This window comes from Oncorhynchus keta, chromosome 4 (assembly GCF_023373465.1).
Source record: "Oncorhynchus keta strain PuntledgeMale-10-30-2019 chromosome 4, Oket_V2, whole genome shotgun sequence".
Taxonomy (NCBI): domain Eukaryota; kingdom Metazoa; phylum Chordata; class Actinopteri; order Salmoniformes; family Salmonidae; genus Oncorhynchus; species Oncorhynchus keta.
In genome coordinates this window covers 10,482,139-10,501,379 of record NC_068424.1, presented here as the reverse complement: position 1 = coordinate 10,501,379, position 19,241 = coordinate 10,482,139, and the positions used below count along the sequence as shown (strand labels likewise).

Here is a 19,241-nt window from a genome sequence, read left to right as displayed (position 1 = left end):
GGTTTGGAGTCAGGGGTAGGTGTTAGGGTCAGGAGTCAGGGGTAAGAGTCAGGGGTAAGAGTCAGTGTTAGGAGTCAGGAATAGGAGTCAGATATAGGAGTCAGGGGTAGGCTTACAGTCAGGGGTAGGACTCAGGGGTAAGTTTAGAGAAATGTCCTCTGGTCTGATGAAACAAAAATAGAACTGTTTGGCCATAATGACCATCGTTATGTTTGGAGGAAAAGGGGGAGGCTTGCAAGCTGAAAAACACCATCCCAACAGTGAAGCACAGGGGTGGCAGCATCATGTTGTGGGGATGCTTTGCTGCAGGAGGGACTGGTGCTCTTCAAAAAATAGATGGCATCATGAGGGTGGCAAATTATGTGGATATATTGAAGCAGCATCTCAAGTTAAAGCTTGGTCGCAAAGGGGTCTTCCAAATGGACAATGACCCCAAGCATACTTCCTGACTGTGGCGAAGTTGTGGCAAAATGGCTTAAGGACAACAAAGTCAAGGTATTGGAGTGGCCATGACAAAGCCCTGACCACAATCCCATAGAAAAATTGTAGGCAGAACTGAAAAAGTGTGTGCGAGCATGGAGGCCTACAAACCTGACTCAAATACACCAGCTCTGTCAGGAGGAATGGGACAAAATTCACCCAACTTATTGTGGGAAGCTTGTGGAAGGCTACCCAAAAAGTTTGATCCAAGTTAAAGAATTTACAGGAAATGCTACCAAATACTACTTGAGTGTATGTTAACTTCTGACCCACTGTGAATGTGATGAAAGAAATACAATCTGAAAGAAATAATTCTCTCTACTATTATTCTGAAATTTCACATTCTTAAAATAAAATGTTGATCCTAACTGACCTAAAATAGGGAATTTTTACTAAGATTAAATGTCAGGAATTGTGAAAAACTAAGTTTACATCTATTTGGCTACGGTGTATGTAAACTCCGACTTCAACTGTACTTTTTTGAATTTAATTTATTTTTGTTAGCAGACATATTCAACAAAATGTACAATGTGGACCCAGAGGATATCACTTGAAAGTGTTAATTAAAACGCTTGTTTCCACAGTGGTCCTCGATGGTAAAAACAATAACACATATAATGATTAATAGGCAACACAAAATTACAAACAACCATAAATAGATGACATCCTAAAAAGTGACACTGTTCACTGCACTTCCCCCTAACCTTACAAATCAATTCATTCCACATTAAAACAGGATCCTCCGGGGTTGGTCTTGTGGAGTCAAAGGTGTTGGTGCTGCATACATCAATCATTTAATCTCTGTCTGTTCTGTTCTGCCTGTCTGCCTGTGTGCCTGTCTGCTCGTCTGCCTGTCTGCTCGTCTGTCTGTCTGCTCGTCTGTCTGTCTGCTCGTCTGTCTGTCTGCCTGTCTGCTCGTCTGCCTGTCTGCTCGTCTGCCTGTGTGCCTGTCTGCTCGTCTGTCTGTCTGCCTGTCTGCTCGTCTGTCTGCCTGTCTGCTCGTCTGCCTGTCTGCTCGTCTGCCTGTCTGCAGATCTGTCAAATATACAGTACTTTCCTATACAACACATACGTCCATATATACACACACACAACACCCTGATACACAGAGGAGAGGGGATGTACATATTGATATGTTATCAGTATAGACAGACAGCTGTCTGCCATAACCATCACAAAGAGCCCTCAGCCAGAGACTCAGAGTTGAACAAAAGTGACAGAGGTAATATGTCCATCAACATCACACACTGTCGGAGAGCAGAATACCTAAACACGCAGAGGGAGACTCAATGTCAAATTCAGCCGGCAGTTTTAAACATACAGACACACACTCAGACAAATTCACACTGTTCGTTCTCTCGTTCTCTCTCACACACACCTTCTGTTTAATAAGGAGTAGTCGTTGTGCGGTTTGGAAACACATGGTAAGTCTGCTTCACCTCACTTATCATCAGAACACAGTATCCCAGCGCATCCTCTGTGCCTGCGTAACTCTACACGCACGCACGCACGCACGCACGCACGCACGCACGCACGCACACACACACACACACACACACACACACACACACACACGCTACTGTATATAGCCTCGCTACTGTATATAGCCTCGCTACTGTTATAGCCTCGCTACTGTATATAGCCTCGCTACTGTATATAGCCTCGCTACTGTTATAGCCTCGCTACTGTATATAGCCTCGCTACTGTATATAGCCTCGCTACTGTTATAGCCTCGCTACTGTATATAGCCTCGCTACTGTATATAGCCTCGCTACTGTTATAGCCTCGCTACTGTATATAGCCTCGCTACTGTATATAGCCTCGCTACTGTATATAGCCTCGCTACTGTATATAGCCTCGCTACTGTATATAGCCTCACTACTGTTATAGCCTCGCTACTTACTGTATATAGCCTCGCTACTGTATATAGCCTCGCTACTGTATATAGCCTCGCTACTGTATATAGCCTCGCTACTGTTATAGCCTCGCTACTGTATATAGCCTCGCTACTGTATATAGCCTCGCTACTGTTATAGCCTCGCTACTGTATATAGCCTCGCTACTGTATATAGCCTCGCTACTGTATATAGCCTCGCTACTGTTATAGCCTCGCTACTGTATATAGCCTCGCTACTGTATATAGCTTCGCTACTGTTATAGCCTCGCTACTGTATATAGCCTCGCTACTGTATATAGCCTCGCTACTGTTATAGCCTCGCTACTGTATATAGCCTCACTACTGTTATAGCCTCGCTACTGTATATAGCCTCGCTACTATATATAGCCTCGCTACTGTATATAGCCTCGCTACTGTTATAGCCTCGCTACTGTACAAAGCCTCGCTACTGTATATAGCCTCGCTACTGTATATAGCCTCGCTACTGTTATAGCCTCGTATATAGCCTCTCTACTGTTATAGCCTCGCTACTGTTATAGCCTCGCTACTGTATATAGCCTCGCTACTGTATATAGCCTCACTACTGTATATGGCCTCGCTACTGTATATGGCCTCGCTACTGTATATGGCCTCGCTACTGTATATAGCCTCTCTACTGTATATGGTCTCGCTACTGTATATGGCCTCGCTACTGTATATAGCCTCGCTACTGTATATGGCCTCGCTACTGTATATAGCCTCGCTTCTGTTATAGCCTCGCTACTGTATATAGCCTCGCTACTGTTATAGCCTCGCTACTGTATATAGCCTCGCTACTGTATATAGCCTCGCTACTGTTATAGCCTCGCTACTGTATATAGCCTCGCTACTGTATATAGCCTCGCTACTGTATATAGCCTCGCTACTGTTATAGCCTCGCTACTGTATATAGCCTCACTACTGTTATAGCCTCGCTACTGTATATAGCCTCGCTACTATATATAGCCTCGCTACTGTATATAGCCTCGCTACTGTTATAGCCTCGCTACTGTACATAGCCTCGCTACTGTATATAGCCTCGCTACTGTATATAGCCTCGCTACTGTTATAGCCTCGTATATAGCCTCTCTACTGTTATAGCCTCGCTACTGTTATAGCCTCGCTACTGTATATAGCCTCGCTACTGTATATAGCCTCACTACTGTATATGGCCTCGCTACTGTATATGGCCTCGCTACTGTATATGGCCTCGCTACTGTATATAGCCTCTCTACTGTATATAGCCTCGCTACTGTATATGGCCTCGCTACTGTATATAGCCTCGCTACTGTATATGGCCTCGCTACTGTATATAGCCTCGCTACTGTTATAGCCTCGCTACTGTTATAGCCTCGCTACTGTATATAGCCTCGCTACTGTATATGGCCTCGCTACTGTATATGGCCTCGCTACTGTATATAGCCTCGCTTCTGTTATAGCCTCGCTACTGTATATAGCCTCGCTACTGTTATAGCCTCGCTACTGTATATAGCCTCGCAACTGTATATAGCCTCGCTACTGTATATAGCCTCGCTACTGTTATAGCCTCGTATATAGCCTCTCTACTGTTATAGCCTCGCTACTGTATATAGCCTCGCTACTGTATATAGCCTCGCTACTGTATATGGCCTCGCTACTGTATATGGCCTCGCTACTGTATATGGCCTCGCTACTGTATATAGCCTCTCTACTGTATATAGCCTCGCTACTGTATATGGCCTCGCTACTGTATATAGCCTCGCTACTGTATATGGCCTCGCTACTGTATATAGCCTCGCTACTGTTATAGCCTCGCTACTGTTATAGCCTCGCTACTGTATATAGCCTCGCTACTGTATATGGCCTCGCTACTGTATATAGCCTCGCTACTGTATATGGCCTCGGTACTGTATATAGCCTCGCTTCTGTTATAGCCTCGCTACTGTATATAGCCTCGCTACTGTATATGGCCTCGCTACTGTATATGGCCTCGCTACTGTATATGGCCTCGCTACTGTATATAGCCTCGCTACTGTATATAGCCTCGCTACTGTATATAGCCTCGCTACTGTTATAGCCTCGTATATAGCCTCTCTACAGTTATAGCCTCGCTACTGTTATAGCCTCGCTACTGTTATAGCCTCTCTACTGTATATAGCCTCGCTACTGTATATAGCCTTGCTACTGTATATAGACACGCTACTGTTATAGCCTCTCAACTGTTATAGCCTCGCTACTGTATATAGCCTCGCTACTGTTATAGCCTGGCTACTGTATATAGCCTCGCTACTGTATATAGACTCGCTACTCTATATAGCCTCGCTACTGTTATAGCCTCTCTACTGTTATAGCCTCGCTACTGTTATAGCCTCGCTACTATATAGCCTCACTACTGTTATAGCCTCTCTACTGTTTTAGCCTCGCTACTGTATGTAGCCTCTATACTGTATATAGCCTCACTACTGTTATAGCCTCACTACTGTTATAGCCTCTCTACTGTTATAGCCTCTCTACTGTATATAGCCTCTCTACTGTTATAGCCTCGCTACTGTATATAGCCTCACTACTGTTATAGCCTCTCTACTGTTATAGCCTCACTACTGTATATAGCCTAACTACTGTTATAGCCTCTCTACTGTTATAGCCTCTCTACTGTATATAGCCTCACTAATGTTATAGCCTCTCTACTGTTATAGCCTCACTACTGTATATAGCCTCACTACTGTTATAGCCTCTCTACTGTTAAAGCCTCACTACTGTATGTAGCCTAACTACTGTTATAGCCTCTCTACTGTTATAGCCTCTCTACTGTATATAGCCTCACTAATGTTATAGCCTCTCTACTGTTATAGCCTCTCTACTGTATATAGCCTCACTAATGTTATAGCCTCTCTACTGTAAGCATTTCACTGTTAGTAAACATTTCACTATTGGTTGGAGTCTGTAAGTAAGCATTTCACTGTTGGTTGGAGCCTGTTAGTAAGCATTTCACTGTTGGTTGGAGCCTGTTAGTAAGCATTTCACTGTTGGTTCTTGCCTGTATGTAAGCGTTTCACTGTTGGTTGGAGTCTGTAAGTAAGCATTTCACTATTGGTTCTTGCCTGTATGTAAGCATTTCACTGTTGGTTGGAGCCTGTAAGTAAGCATTTCACTGTTGGTTGGAGCCTGTAAGTAAGCATTTCACTGTTGGTTGGAGCCTGTAAGTAAGCATTTCACTGTTGGTTGGAGCCTGTAGGTAAGCATTTCACTGTTGGTTGGAGCCTGTAGGTAAGCATTTCACTGTTGGTTGGAGCCTGTAAGTAAGCATTTCACTGTTGGTTAGAGCCTGTAAGTAAGCATTTCACTGTTGGTTGGAGCCTGTAGGTAAGCATTTCACTGTTGGTTGGAGCCTGTAAGTAAGCATTTCACTGTTGGTTGGAGCCTGTAAGTAAGCATTTCACTGTTGGTTGGAGTCTGTGGGTAAGCATTTCACTATTGGTTGGAGCCTGTAGTTAAGCATTTCACTGTTGGTTAGAGCCTGTAAGTAAGCATTTCACTGTTGGTTGGAGCCTGTGGGTAAGCATTTCACTGTTGGTTAGAGCCTGTAAGTAAGCATTTCACTGTTGGTTGGAGCCTGTAGGTAAGCATTTCACTGTTGGTTGGAGCCTGTAAGTAAGCATTTCACTGTTGGTTGGAGCTTGTAAGTAAGCATTTCACTGTTGGTTGGAGCCTGTATGTAAGCATTTCACTGTTGTATTCGGCGCAAGTGACAAATACACTTTGATTTGATTTATAATACGTAGATACAAAGGGAATGTCAGCTGACTGTTATTTTAATAATGCTTTGGTGATTTAAGATTGATTTCCAAGCGGTCTCGGAACCCAAATACCTTAATCGACAGTCTTAAATCCTTTGTGATTGCATTGGAGGTGAGGCTATGCTTGGTTTTTAATCAAATAAAACTACATGAGAGAAAAACATTTGGTTATTTATGTTTCTAAATACGAGGTATATGGGCACCTAAAACACACTATTAGGCTAGGCTCTTGTTCCATGCGCATATGGGCAGTGTGCGTCACGGCTGGCTAGTCTTGGGTTTCCGCTGCCAAAATTCATGCCATAACCGTTTGCGTTACTGCTAATATCAGCTTTTGGGATCACTTAAATATCCCTATCAGTGCTGCCTGAAATTAGCACACCTCAAATATTTCCACACCACTTATCTGTGCAAGCGAGCTGATATAAGACAGGTAAATTGCCCGAAACTGGCGTTAGGGCTGGAAAATGGCAGTGCACCAGTTTTGTCATGACGAAATTGCTAACCAATATGCGTTTGCGGGAAATAGAGCCCATAATGATTACTAGTGATAGCATCTTAACGCTAGCCGGAAATAGAGCCCATAATGATTACTAGTGATAGCATCTTAACGCTAGCGGGAAATAGAGCCCATAATGATTAGTAGTGATAGTATCTTAACGCTAGCGGGAAATAGAGCCCATAATGATTACTAGTGATAGCATCTTAACGCTAGCCGGAAATAGAGCCCATAATGATCACTAGTGATAGCATCTTTACGCTAGCGGGAAATAGAGCCCATAATGATTACTAGTGATAGCATCTTAACGCTAGCGGGAAATAGAGCCCATAATGATTACTAGTGATAGCATCTTAACGCTAGTGGGAAATAGAGCCCATAATGATTACTAGTGATATCATCTTAACGCTAGCGGGAAATAGAGCCCATAATGATTACTAGTGATATCATCTTAACGCTAGCTGGAAATAGAGCCCATAATGATTACTAGAGATAGCATCTTAACGCTAGCCGGAAATAGAGCCCATAATGATTACTAGAGATAGCATCTTAACGCTAGCGGGAAATAGAGCCCATAATGATTAGTAGTGATAGCATCTTAACGCTAGCGGGAAATAGAGCCCATAATGATTACTAGTGATAGCATCTTAACGCTAGCGGGAAATAGAGCCCATAATGATTACTAGTGATAGCATCTTAACCCTAGAGGGAAATAGAGCCCATAATGATTACTAGTGATAGTATCTTAACGCTAGAGGGAAATAGAGCCCATAATGATTACTAGTGATAGCATCTTAACGCTAGCGGGAAATAGAGCCCATAATGATTACTAGTGATAGCATCTTAACGCTAGCGGGAAATAGAGCCCATAATGATTACTATTGATAGCATCTTAACGCTAGCGGGAAATAGAGCCCATAATGATTACTAGTGATAGCATCTTAACGCTAGCGGGAAATAGAGCCCATGCTGATTACTAGCGATAGCATCTTAATGCTAGCGGGAAATAGAGCCCATAATGATTACTAGTGATAGCATCTTAACGCTAGCGGGAAATAGAGCCCATAATGATTACTAGTGATAGCATCTTAACGCTAGCGGGAAATAGAGCCCATAATGATTACTAGTGATAGCATCTTAACGCTAGCGGGAAATAGAGCCCATAATGATTACTAGTGATAGCATCTTAATCCTAGCGGGAAATAGAGCCCATAATGATTACTAGTGATATGCCTTTTGATAATGTATCACAGAAACAGCAATGAACCCAGTTTAGAAGCGCCTTGGTGTAACACGTAGTGACAATGTAAACGGCAACATGACGGTGACAGACCTCACAGATCATATGTTCACTGTGTGTGTGTGCAAACCCCTCCCTGAGCCACGTCTGGCTGAGAAGACCCCCCCCCTCAGCACTCTGCTCAGGGTTACGTTCACAACACAACTAATTTCATAGCACAACACTATCCCACTGCTCTGAGCGGACGTTCAAAACACAACTAATTCACTCACACACGGCTTAACTCATTACGTTGCACAGCTGAGGAGTACGTTCACGTGACAACTAATTTAGTAATGTTTAAACAGTTTAACACTATCACACTGCCCTGGGGTTCGTTCACAACACAACTAATTCAGTAAAGCTGTACAGTTTAGAGGTACAGTACGGCCACAGGACCTAAACGTTCACATTGGTAAACACATTGTGATAAACAGTCACACAGCTGAACCCTCAATGTAAATCAACTTACTGCTCCGGGATTTGTTTACAAACACAGTCATAAAGTTGAGGGGTACGTTCACCACCACTGATCACTCAATGTGTTCTAATTGATAGCTTCATTCCTTGTGTTGATGTGTCTGTGGCTCTTTGATCCGATTGCCACAGTAGAACTCTTCTTCCCTGTCTCATCTCTTTCTTTTGGCTGGTTTTGTTGTTGTTGTTTACCTGAGTTCATTTGTTTTCATTTGTATTTTATATTTTCTACAGAGCAAAGAGGTTGTTTAAATCATTTTATTGTTTTACCTAATCAGGTCAGAGAGAACCAGCTCTGACGTGGCTCCCTCACCATTCTCACTCCCCGTGTCAGTCATACAAGGGTAATGATGCACGTGTGTGTGTGTCCTGTCTCATTGGTGCATTTGAATTAGTTGAGTTTCTTCGCAGCATCTGTTTGCAATAACCCATCACCTATCACCATGAAACCATGAGAAAATACCGTCTGAATGAAATTACTAGCGGTGTCTTCTTGTCGACAGAGCCTGTGGAATTAGTGGTAATGTCTTATAGTTGACAGAGCCTGTGACATTAGTGATAATGTCTTATATTTGACAGAGCCTGTGGAATTAGTGATAATGTCGTATAGTTGACAGAGCCTGTGACATTAGTGGTAATGTCTTATAGTTGACAGAGCCTGTGACATTAGTGGTAATGTCGTATAGTTGACAGAGCTTGTGAAATTAGTGGTAATGTCTTATAGTTATTAGAGCCTGTGACATTAGTGGTAATGTCTTGTAGTTGACAGAGCCTGTGACATTAGTGGTAATGTCTTATAGTTATTAGAGCCTGTGAAATTAGTGGTAATGTCTTATAGTTATTAGAGCCTGTGACATTAGTGGTAATGTCTTATAGTTATTAGAGCCTGTGACATTAGTGGTGATGTCTTATAGTTGACAGAGCCTGTGTCACCTTGTCTTAAATGAGGTAGCGAGAAACACAGTTCAACCTGTGATTGACAGAGGGCATCATTAAGTGTGTGTGTGACTCTTGTTCGTTCCAGACAGGAGACCAACTCACTGCTGGACCTGTTGCTTGGTAAGGAGTAGCAGGCACACGCTGTGAGTCAGGGAGAGACAGAAACAGGCCCCGGCTCAGCAAGAGACTACAGAAAGAACGGACAGGGTTCCTCAACACTTTACTGCACCGCCTCATGCACACACACACACACACACACACACACACACACACACACACACACACACACACACACACACACACACACACACACACACACACACACACACACACACACACACACACACACACACACACACACACACACACACACACACACACACACACACACACCAACAACAGGTATTGCAACTACACACGAACACATACTGGCTGTCTCTCTAACAGGTACCGTCTGCTATTGCCAGACCCTGTAGCGCTGTGCCTCTGCTGGTTATCTGGGAGAGTATGAAGTCATTTGTATGCAAACCATGTTCCCTATTGCATGTGAACACTGTCTGTAGGCAGTTACACGTACACCCACACACACACCAAAATACACGTTCAACATAGAGCTACAAGTATGACTAAGATAAATAGGAAATACTAAAGCATCTCATCAAACTGACTTGTTGTCTATAGTGTTTATGACTCATCAAACTGAGTTGTTGTCTATAGTGTTTATGACTCATCAAACTGGGTTGTTGTCTATAGTGTTTATGACTCATCAAACTGAGTTGTTGTCTATAGTGTATATGACTCATCAAACTGGGTTGTTGTCTATAGTGTTTATGACTCATCAAAAGTTGTTGTCTATAGTGTTTATGAGTTGTTGTCTATAGTGTTTATGACTCATCAAACTGAGTTGTTGCCTATAGTGTTTATGACTCATCAAACTGAGTTGTTGTCTATAGTGTATATGACTCATCAAACTGGGTTGTTGTCTATAGTGTTTATGACTCATCAAACTGAGTTGTTGTCTATAGTGTTTATGACTCATCAAACTGAGTTGTTGTCTATAGTGTTTATGACTCATCAAACTGGGTTGTTGTCTATAGTGTTTATGACTCATCAAACTGAGTTGTTGTCTATAGTGTATATGACTCATCAAACTGGGTTGTTGTCTATAGTGTTTATGACTCATCAAACTGAGTTGTTGTCTATAGTGTTTATGACTCATCAAACTGAGTTGTTGCCTATAGTGTTTATGACTCATCAAACTGAGTTGTTGTCTATAGTGTATATGACTCATCAAACTGGGTTGTTGTCTATAGTGTTTATGACTCATCAAACTGAGTTGTTGTCTATAGTGTTTATGACTCATCAAACTGAGTTGTTTTCTATAGTGTTTATGACTCATCAAACTGAGTTGTTGTCTATAGTGTATATGACTCATCAAACTGAGTTGTTGTCTATAGTGTTTATGACTCATCAAACTGAGTTGTTGCCTATAGTGTTTATGACTCATCAAACTGGGTTGTTGTCTATAGTGTTTATGACTCATCAAACTGAGTTGTTGTCTATAGTGTATATGACTCATCAAACTGAGTTGTTGTCTATAGTGTATATGACTCATCAAACTGGGTTGTTGTCTATAGTGTTTATGACTCATCAAACTGAGTTGTTGTCTATAGTGTTTATGACTCATCAAACTGAGTTGTTTTCTATAGTGTTTATGACTCATCAAACTGAGTTGTTGTCTATAGTGTATATGACTCATCAAACTGAGTTGTTGTCTATAGTGTATATGACTCATCAAACTGAGTTGTTGTCTATAGTGTTTATGACTCATCAAACTGAGTTGTTGTCTATAGTGTATATGACTCATCAAACTGAGTTGTTGCCTATAGTGTTTATGACTCATCAAACTGAGTTGTTGTCTATATTGTTTATGACTCATCAAACTGAGTTGTTGTCTATAGTGTTTATGACTCATCAAACTGAGTTGTTGTCTATAGTGTATATGACTCATCAAACTGGGTTGTTGTCTATAGTGTTTATGACTCATCAAACTGAGTTGTTCATGCTTTAACTGTTCTGTACAGAACCAGCTCATCCTGGTGTGGTGAGCTATACTGCTAATATAACACAGTGCAGTTAAAATCATGTACAGTTCTCTCCTCCCTCAGTCAGAAATGCCTAGGTACATTGCAGCAACACCACTGACTTTTCACCACTAGCCAGCTGCTTCCAACGGTTGTAGACTTTTTGCTTGATGTTAACCTGATTGTAGATGGAAATATTTCTGGACTTTTTCCTTGATGTTAACCTGATTGTAGATGGTCATATTTCTGTAATTTTTCCTTGATGTTAACCTGATTGTAGATTGTAATATTTCTGGAGTTTTTCCATGATGTTAACCTGATTGTAGATGGTAATATTTCTGGACTTTTTCCTTGATGTTAACCTGATTGTAGATGGTAATATTTCTGGACTTTTTCCTTGATGTTAACCAGATTATAGATGGTCATAATTGCTCCTGTCCACCTTCCTCATTCTCACACACTCTCTCTCCCTCCCTCTTATTTTCTCTGCTTTCTCTCATACTCCTCTCTCTTCCTCCTACTCCTCCCTCTTCCTCTTCCTCCCTCCCTCCCTGCGTCTCTTCTCTCCCCCCTCCAGGTTATGCTTGGTGTTGGCAGGGCTCTTTGAAAGCCAGCTGGCGGTGCGGTTGCCCCAGTGCCTGCTGGTGTGTGCAGGTGCCCACACTTTTATTGCCTCCCAGCCTAGAAAGAACTCTGCTGGGCATGGTCAACCTCGCGACTCATCCCGGCTGGAGCTCACACTGCCCTAGCATGGAGCCCCAGTCTCTCTGCACCCAGGATCTCAGCGGACTGATGGAGGTGTGTGTTCTCCCCAAAGCTCTCTCCTCTCTGTGCAGTTTGGGCCAGATGGAGTCTGCGGCCTCCAGAAATGAGTCAAAGTAAAAAAATACCTGCAGAATTAATGAGATGTATTGAATTATCAGCACTCTAGAAATTATGAGGGATAAAATACCTTTGGAATTAATTAAATCAAACCACAATCTCATACTAAACATGAATAAATGCAGTTGGTTATTGATTTAATAATATTTAGACAACAACATGGTAAGGTGTTGATGAGATGTCCTCCCAGCTGGTTCCATCTGGTTCAAGCCATAGCCAACAGCAGAGAACTGTTTTGTTCAGCTAAGCAAAGTAGTGCTCAGTGTAGCTTAGTTCAGCATGAGAAAACAGAGCACAGCAAACCTAGTCTGGCTTAGCCTGGGACAGTCTGGAGAAACAGCACCTCTCACACTAGGATATACCTTGCATTTCCCCAGTACAACCTAACACAGAAGAGTATGGTGTGGCCTTAATGGCCAAGGACTCTCAATCCCCACCAGGCACAGCCAGAAGAGGACTGGCCACCCCTCAGAGCATGGTTTCTCACTAGGTTTATTCCTAGGATCCTGTCTTTCTAGGGATTTTTTTCCTAGCCACCATGCTTCTGCTTTGCTTGCTCTTTGGGGTTTTAGGCTGGTTTTAGTTTCTGTATAGAACTTTGTGTCAACTGCTGATGTAAACAGAGCTTTATGAAATAAATTGGATTGATTGATGAGCCCAAGCTTTGGTCTCTCACCCCCTGTCTCCCCCATCCCTCACCCTGTCTCTCCTAACCCTCACCCTGTCTCTCCCATCCCTCACCCTGTCTCCCCCATCCCTCACCCTGTCTCTCCTATCCCTCACCCTGTCTCTCCCATCCCTCACCCTGTCTCTCCTATTCCTCACCCTGTCTCTCCCATCCCTCACCCTGTCTCTCCTATCCCTCACCCTGTCTCTCCCATCCCTCACCCTGTCTCTCCTATTCCTCACCCTGTCTCTCCCATCCCTCACCCTGTCTCTCCCATCTCTCTCTCATCTCTTTCCCATTTCTCCCATCCCTCACCCTGTCTCTCCTATCCCTCACCCTGTCTATCCTATCCCTCACCCTGTCTCTCCCATCCCTCACCCTGTCTCTCCCATCCCTCACCCTGTCTCTCCCATCCCTCACCCTGTCTCTCCTATCCCTCACCCTGTCTCTCCCATCCCTCACCCTGTCTCTCCTATTCCTCACCCTGTCTCTCCCATCCCTCACCCTGTCTCTCCCATCTCTCTCTCATCTCTTTCCCATTTCTCCCATCCCTCACCCTGTCTCTCCTATCCCTCACCCTGTCTATCCTATCCCTCACCCTGTCTCTCCCATCCCTCACCCTGTCTCTCCCATCCCTCACCCTGTCTCTCCCATCCCTCACCCTGTCTCTCCCATCCCTCACCCTGTCTCTCCCATCCCTCACCCTGTCTCTCCCATCCTTCACCCTGTCTTTCCCATCCCTCACCTTAATTGGGGAGGACAGGTCTTGTGGTAATGGCTGGAGCGTAATAGTTTGAATGGTATCAAATACAACAAACACATGGTTCTCATATGGTTGATGCCATTCCATTTGCTCCGTTCCAGACATTATTATGAGCCGTCTTCCCCTCAGCAGCCTCCACTAATTTCATCAGTGGCCTCAGTGCCCTGCACCCTTCCAGCCCCGAGCAGGGTTAGGGTCATAAGGACAATTGTAATGTCTGACTCCTTTCTGAATTAACTGAATTAGTTATTAAAATAACTAGTTATTAAAATAGGTATTAAAACTGTATTTGTCCCATGCTTCGTTATCAACAGATGTAGACTAACAGTGAAATATTTACTTATGGGTGTTTCCCAACAACAGAGAGAGAAAGGAAATAGAGAAATAATAGAAAAGTTAAACACGTAATAATTAAAGTAATAATGAATACACAATGAGTAAAGATAACTTGGCTATACACTGGGTACCAGTAGAGTCCATGTGCAGGGGTACGAGGTAATAACTTGGCTATAAACTGGGTACCAGTAGAGTCAATGTGCAGGGGTACGAGGTAATAACTTGGCTATAAACTGGGTACCAGTTGAGTCCATGTGCAGGGGTACGAGGTAATAACATGGCTATAAACACTGGGTACCAGTAGAGTTGATGTGCAGGGGTACGAGGTAATAACCTGGCTATAAACTGGGTACCTGTAGAGTCCATGTGCAGGGGTACGAGGTAATAACCTGGCTATAAACTGGGTACCTGTAGAGTCAATGTGCAGGGGTACGAGGTAATAACATGGCTATAAACACTGGGTACCAGTAGAGTCCATGTGCAGGGGTACGAGGTAATAACATGGCTATAAACACTGGGTACCAGTAGAGTTGATGTGCAGGGGTACGAGGTAATAACCTCACTATAAACACTGGGTACCAGTAGAGTCCATGTGCAGGGGTACGAGGTAATAACATGGCTATAAACTGGATACCTGTAGAGTCCATGTGCAGGGGTATGAGGTAATAACCTGGCTATAAACACTGGGTACCAGTAGAGTTGATGTGCAGCGGTATGAGGTAATAACCTTGGCTATAAACACGGGGTACCAGTAGAGTACATTTGTAGGGGTATGAGGTAATAACCTCACTATAAACACTGGGTACCAGTAGAGTCCATGTGCAGGGTATGAGGTAATAACTTGGCTATAAACTGGGTACCAGTAGAGTCCATGTGCAGGGGTACGAGGTAATTGAGGTAGATATGTACATATAACTAGGAATGAAGTGACAGATGGTCAACAGTAACAGCAGCGTGTGTGATGAGGCAAAGTTAGTGCAAAAAGGGTCAAATCAGCTATTTGGTTAACTATTTAGCTGTCTAATAGCTTGGGAGTAGAAGCTGTTCAGGGTCACGTTGATTCGGATCCATGTCTCTGAATAGATTTCATATTGGGAATAACATCGACCCTTGTTGTCATCCTCCAGGTGATCTCGTCGTTCTACGTAGCGTTATGTCCTTCACGGGGAAAGGAGTCGTCAAGAACACTGTCATCTGTCTGCTTCACCTGCGCCACCAGATGACGACCCCGATGAGGTCAGCGACCCAAGAACACTGTCATCTGTCTGCTTCACCTGCCCCACCAGATGACGACCCCGATCAGGTCAGCGACCCAAGAACAGTGTCATCTGTCTGCTTCACCTGCCCCACCAGATGACGACCCCGATCAGGTCAGCGACCCAAGAACACTGTCATCTGTCTGCTTCACCTGCGCCACCAGATGACGACCCCGATCAGGTCAGCGACCCAAGAACACTGTCATCTGTCTGCTTCACCTGCCCCACCAGATGACGACCCCGATCAGGTCAGCGACCCAAGAACACTGTCATCTGTCTGCTTCACCTGCGCCACCAGATGACGACCCCGATCAGGTCAGCGACCCAAGAACACTGTCATCTGTCTGCTTCACCTGCGCCACCAGATGATGACCCCGATCAGGTCAGCGACCCAAGAACACTGTCATCTGTCTGCTTCACCTGCGCCACCAGATGACGACCCCGATCAGGTCAGCGACCCAAGAACACTGTCATCTGTCTGCTTCACCTGCGCCACCAGATGACGACCCCGATCAGGTCAGCGACCCAAGAACACTGTCATCTGTCTGCTTCACCTGCGCCACCAGATGACGACCCCGATCAGGTCAGCGACCCAAGAACACTGTCATCTGTCTGCTTCACCTGCGCCACCAGATGACGACCCCGATCAGGTCAGCGACCCAAGAACACTGTCATCTGTCTGCTTCACCTGCCCCACCAGATGATGACCCCGATCAGGTCAGCGACCCAGCCAGAACAGCACTGATTGCATTTCTACACTACCGCTTTTTCATTGTGAAATGTAGTAGAGATAATGGAAATAGGTTTAGTGTGTGTGCCTTGCTGGGGCATTTTTCTCCTTTTTGTTGGTGCATTCAGACTGTATATCTGGAGATATGTGTATTTGCAGTGGTGTAAAGTAATTAAGAAAAATAATTTAAAGTACTACTTAAGTTGTTTTGGGGGGCATCTGTACTTTACTTTACTATTTATATATATATATATATATATGCTTAATAGGAGAGGAAAATGGTCAACCGATCGCTGCCTGCACCCGCATGCCCGACTAGCATCACCACCCTGGATGGTTCCGACCTTGAATATGTGGACATCTATAAGTACCTAGGTGTCTGGCTAGACTGCAAACTCTCCTTCCAGACTCATATCAAACATCTCCAATCGAAAATCAAATCAAGAGTCGGCTTTCTATTCCGCAACAAAGCCTCCTTCACTCACGCCGCCAAGCTTACCCTAGTAAAACTGACTATCCTACCAATCCTCGACTTCGGCGATGTCATCTACAAAATGGCTTCCAACACTCTACTCAGCAAACTGGATGCAGTTTATCACAGTGCCATCCGTTTTGTCACTAAAGCACCTTATACCACCCACCACTGCGACTTGTATGCTCTAGTCGGCTGGCCCTCGCTACATATTCGTCGCCAGACCCACTGGCTCCAGGTCATCTACAAGTCCATGCTAGGTAAAGCTCCGCCTTATCTCAGTTCACTGGTCACGATGGCAACACCCATCCGTAGCACACGCTCCAGCAGGTGTATCTCACTGATCATCCCTAAAGCCAACACCTCATTTGGCCGCCTTTCGTTCCAGTACTCTGCTGCCTGTGACTGGAACGAATTGCAAAAATCGCTGAAGTTGGAGACTTTCATCTCCCTCACCAACTTCAAACATCAGCTATCTGAGCAGCTAACCGATCGCTGCAGCTGTACATAGTCTATTGGTAAATAGCCCACCCATTTGCACCTACCTCATCCCCATACTGTTTTTATTTATTTACTTTTCTGCTCTTTTGCACACCAATATCTCTGTACATGACCATCTGATCATTTATCACTCCAGTGTTAATCTGCAAAATTGTAATTATTTGCCTACCTCCTCATGCCTTTTGCACACATTGTATATAGACTCCCCCTTTTTTTCTACTGTGTTATTGACTTGTTAATTGTTTACTCCATGTGTAACTCTGTGTTGTCTGTTCACACTGCTATGCTTTATCTTGGCCAGGTCGCAGTTGCAAATGAGAACTTGTTCTCAACTAGCCAACCTAGTTAAATAAAGGTGAAATAAAAAAATAAATAAAAATCAGGCACTTACCTAGAGAACATCTCTGGTCATCCCTACTATCTCTGATCTGGTGGACTCACTAAACGGAGAACATCTCTGGTCATCCCGACTGCCTCTGATCTGGTGGACTCACTAAACAGAGAACATCTCTAGTCATCCCTACTGCCTCTGATCTGGTGGACTCACTAAACAGAGAACATCACTGGTCATCCCTACTGCCTCTGATCTGACTCACTAAACACAAATTCTTTGTTTGTAAATGATGTCTGAGTATCCGTAAATACATTTGAAAAAACAATAGAATTGTTGGACGGTTTGTTTTATAAGGATTTTTTTAAAATTATTTGTACCTTTACTTTTGATACTTAAGTATATTTTAGCAAATACATTTACTTTTGATACTTAGGTACTTTTATAATTTTACTCAAGTAGTATTTTACTGGATGACTCACTTTTACTTGAATCATTTTCTATTAATGTATCTATACTTTTACTCAAGTATGAGAATTTAGTACTTTTTCCACCACTGTGTCCAGAACTTCATTTCCTAGTGGTCTTTGGATCAGGAGGCGGTGTCTGATGAGCCCAGTGGGTCACAGCTGGGTCCAGCCGGGCTCATGCCGTGTGAACAGAGACAACACACACACACGACGCACACACACAATATCAGAACAAGAACACGGAGGAAAGGAGAGTGAGAAGTAAAAGTTATTATTTCATGGACAGATTTTGTCAAATGCTGACTGGAAGAGTGGAGAGACATTCAGTCAAAAGTTCATATTGCTTTTCTCTGCTCCAAAGTTCCTTATTAAACCAGTACTTCTTTCTGGACTCGACATTCTGAGGGACACCATGAACTATAACTCGTGTGCTTGAGATCACAAGAACTGACAATGAAAAGCAAATGGCAGTTTCTTTCTCTCGTTCCTTCTCTCTCTCTCTCTCTCTCTCTCTCTCTCTCTCTCTCTGTCTCTCTCTCTCTCTCTGTCTCTCTCTCTGTCTCTCTCTCGCTCTCTCGCTCTCTCTCTCTCGCTCTCGCTCTCTCGCTCTCGCTCTCGCTCTCTCTCTCTCTCTCGCTCTCTCTCTCTCTCTATGTCTCCAGCTCTCTCCGTCTCTATAATTGAATGTGAAAAAGTCCCTTGACAAGCAGGATCTTTCACTACGTTGATCACAGCAAATGTCAGAGTGACAGTGCAAATAGCAGGAATGTCAAGCAAGTATAATCTATTTACTGTCATACTCACACCCTCGGCTCTCTTTGGCCCTATTCCCATAACGAGATAGGAGAGTCTGAGGAGTGTGGTGGTAAAAGACAGTACTACTTCTCAATTCACGTTACATCCTTGCCTTGGCTTTCGTTGTGGCTGGCAACTCGACATTCTTGGTCCACAGCTCAAATTGACCGTAAATATCATAGTAGCCGCTAGCCAGTGAGCACAAACTATTCAACAATGACATAAACGTTTCTTTTAATACACTCTTGAATAACGCAACAATTCACAAGCATGTAAATGCAGACAATTACATGGTTTATTTTGTCGTCTGTAGGCTACATTCATTACATTTTAGACAAAAGCACAGGGTTAATTGTTACAGCAGCATTTCTTCATCAGGTAACGTTGTCCTACCATAAATGAACGTTAACCCACGTTATCCCAACATTACAACAAACCAGGCTTCATTTTATTCAGTATCATGCAAATCATTGCAAGTAGTAACAGCTAACTGGTACTGAAAACAAATTAAGTGAATTTACCTCGAAGAGCTGTTTTATATGGAAGCTCATACCCACCACCACCGCCACCGCCACCACCACTACCACCA

At 43.6% G+C, this 19,241-nt stretch overlaps 1 protein-coding gene across 2 annotated transcripts in view; it reads left to right on the top strand.

Annotated features, from left to right (window-relative positions):
• LOC118373001 (uncharacterized) overlaps window positions 1–16,052 on the top strand; it is a 41,789-nt gene extending 25,737 nt beyond the window's left edge. Inside the window, exons 4-6 of one of the 2 annotated variants that reach the window (XM_052500239.1) lie at window positions 12,027–12,247; window positions 15,225–15,400; window positions 15,937–16,052. The gene's annotated coding sequence lies outside the window, so the exon portion shown is untranslated. Of the gene's footprint in view, window positions 1–12,026; window positions 12,248–15,224; window positions 15,401–15,735; window positions 15,871–15,936 lie in introns of those variants that run through there. The other variant, XM_052500237.1, reaches the window with a different exon arrangement.
• The last annotated feature ends 3,189 nt before the right edge of the window (window positions 16,053–19,241 follow it).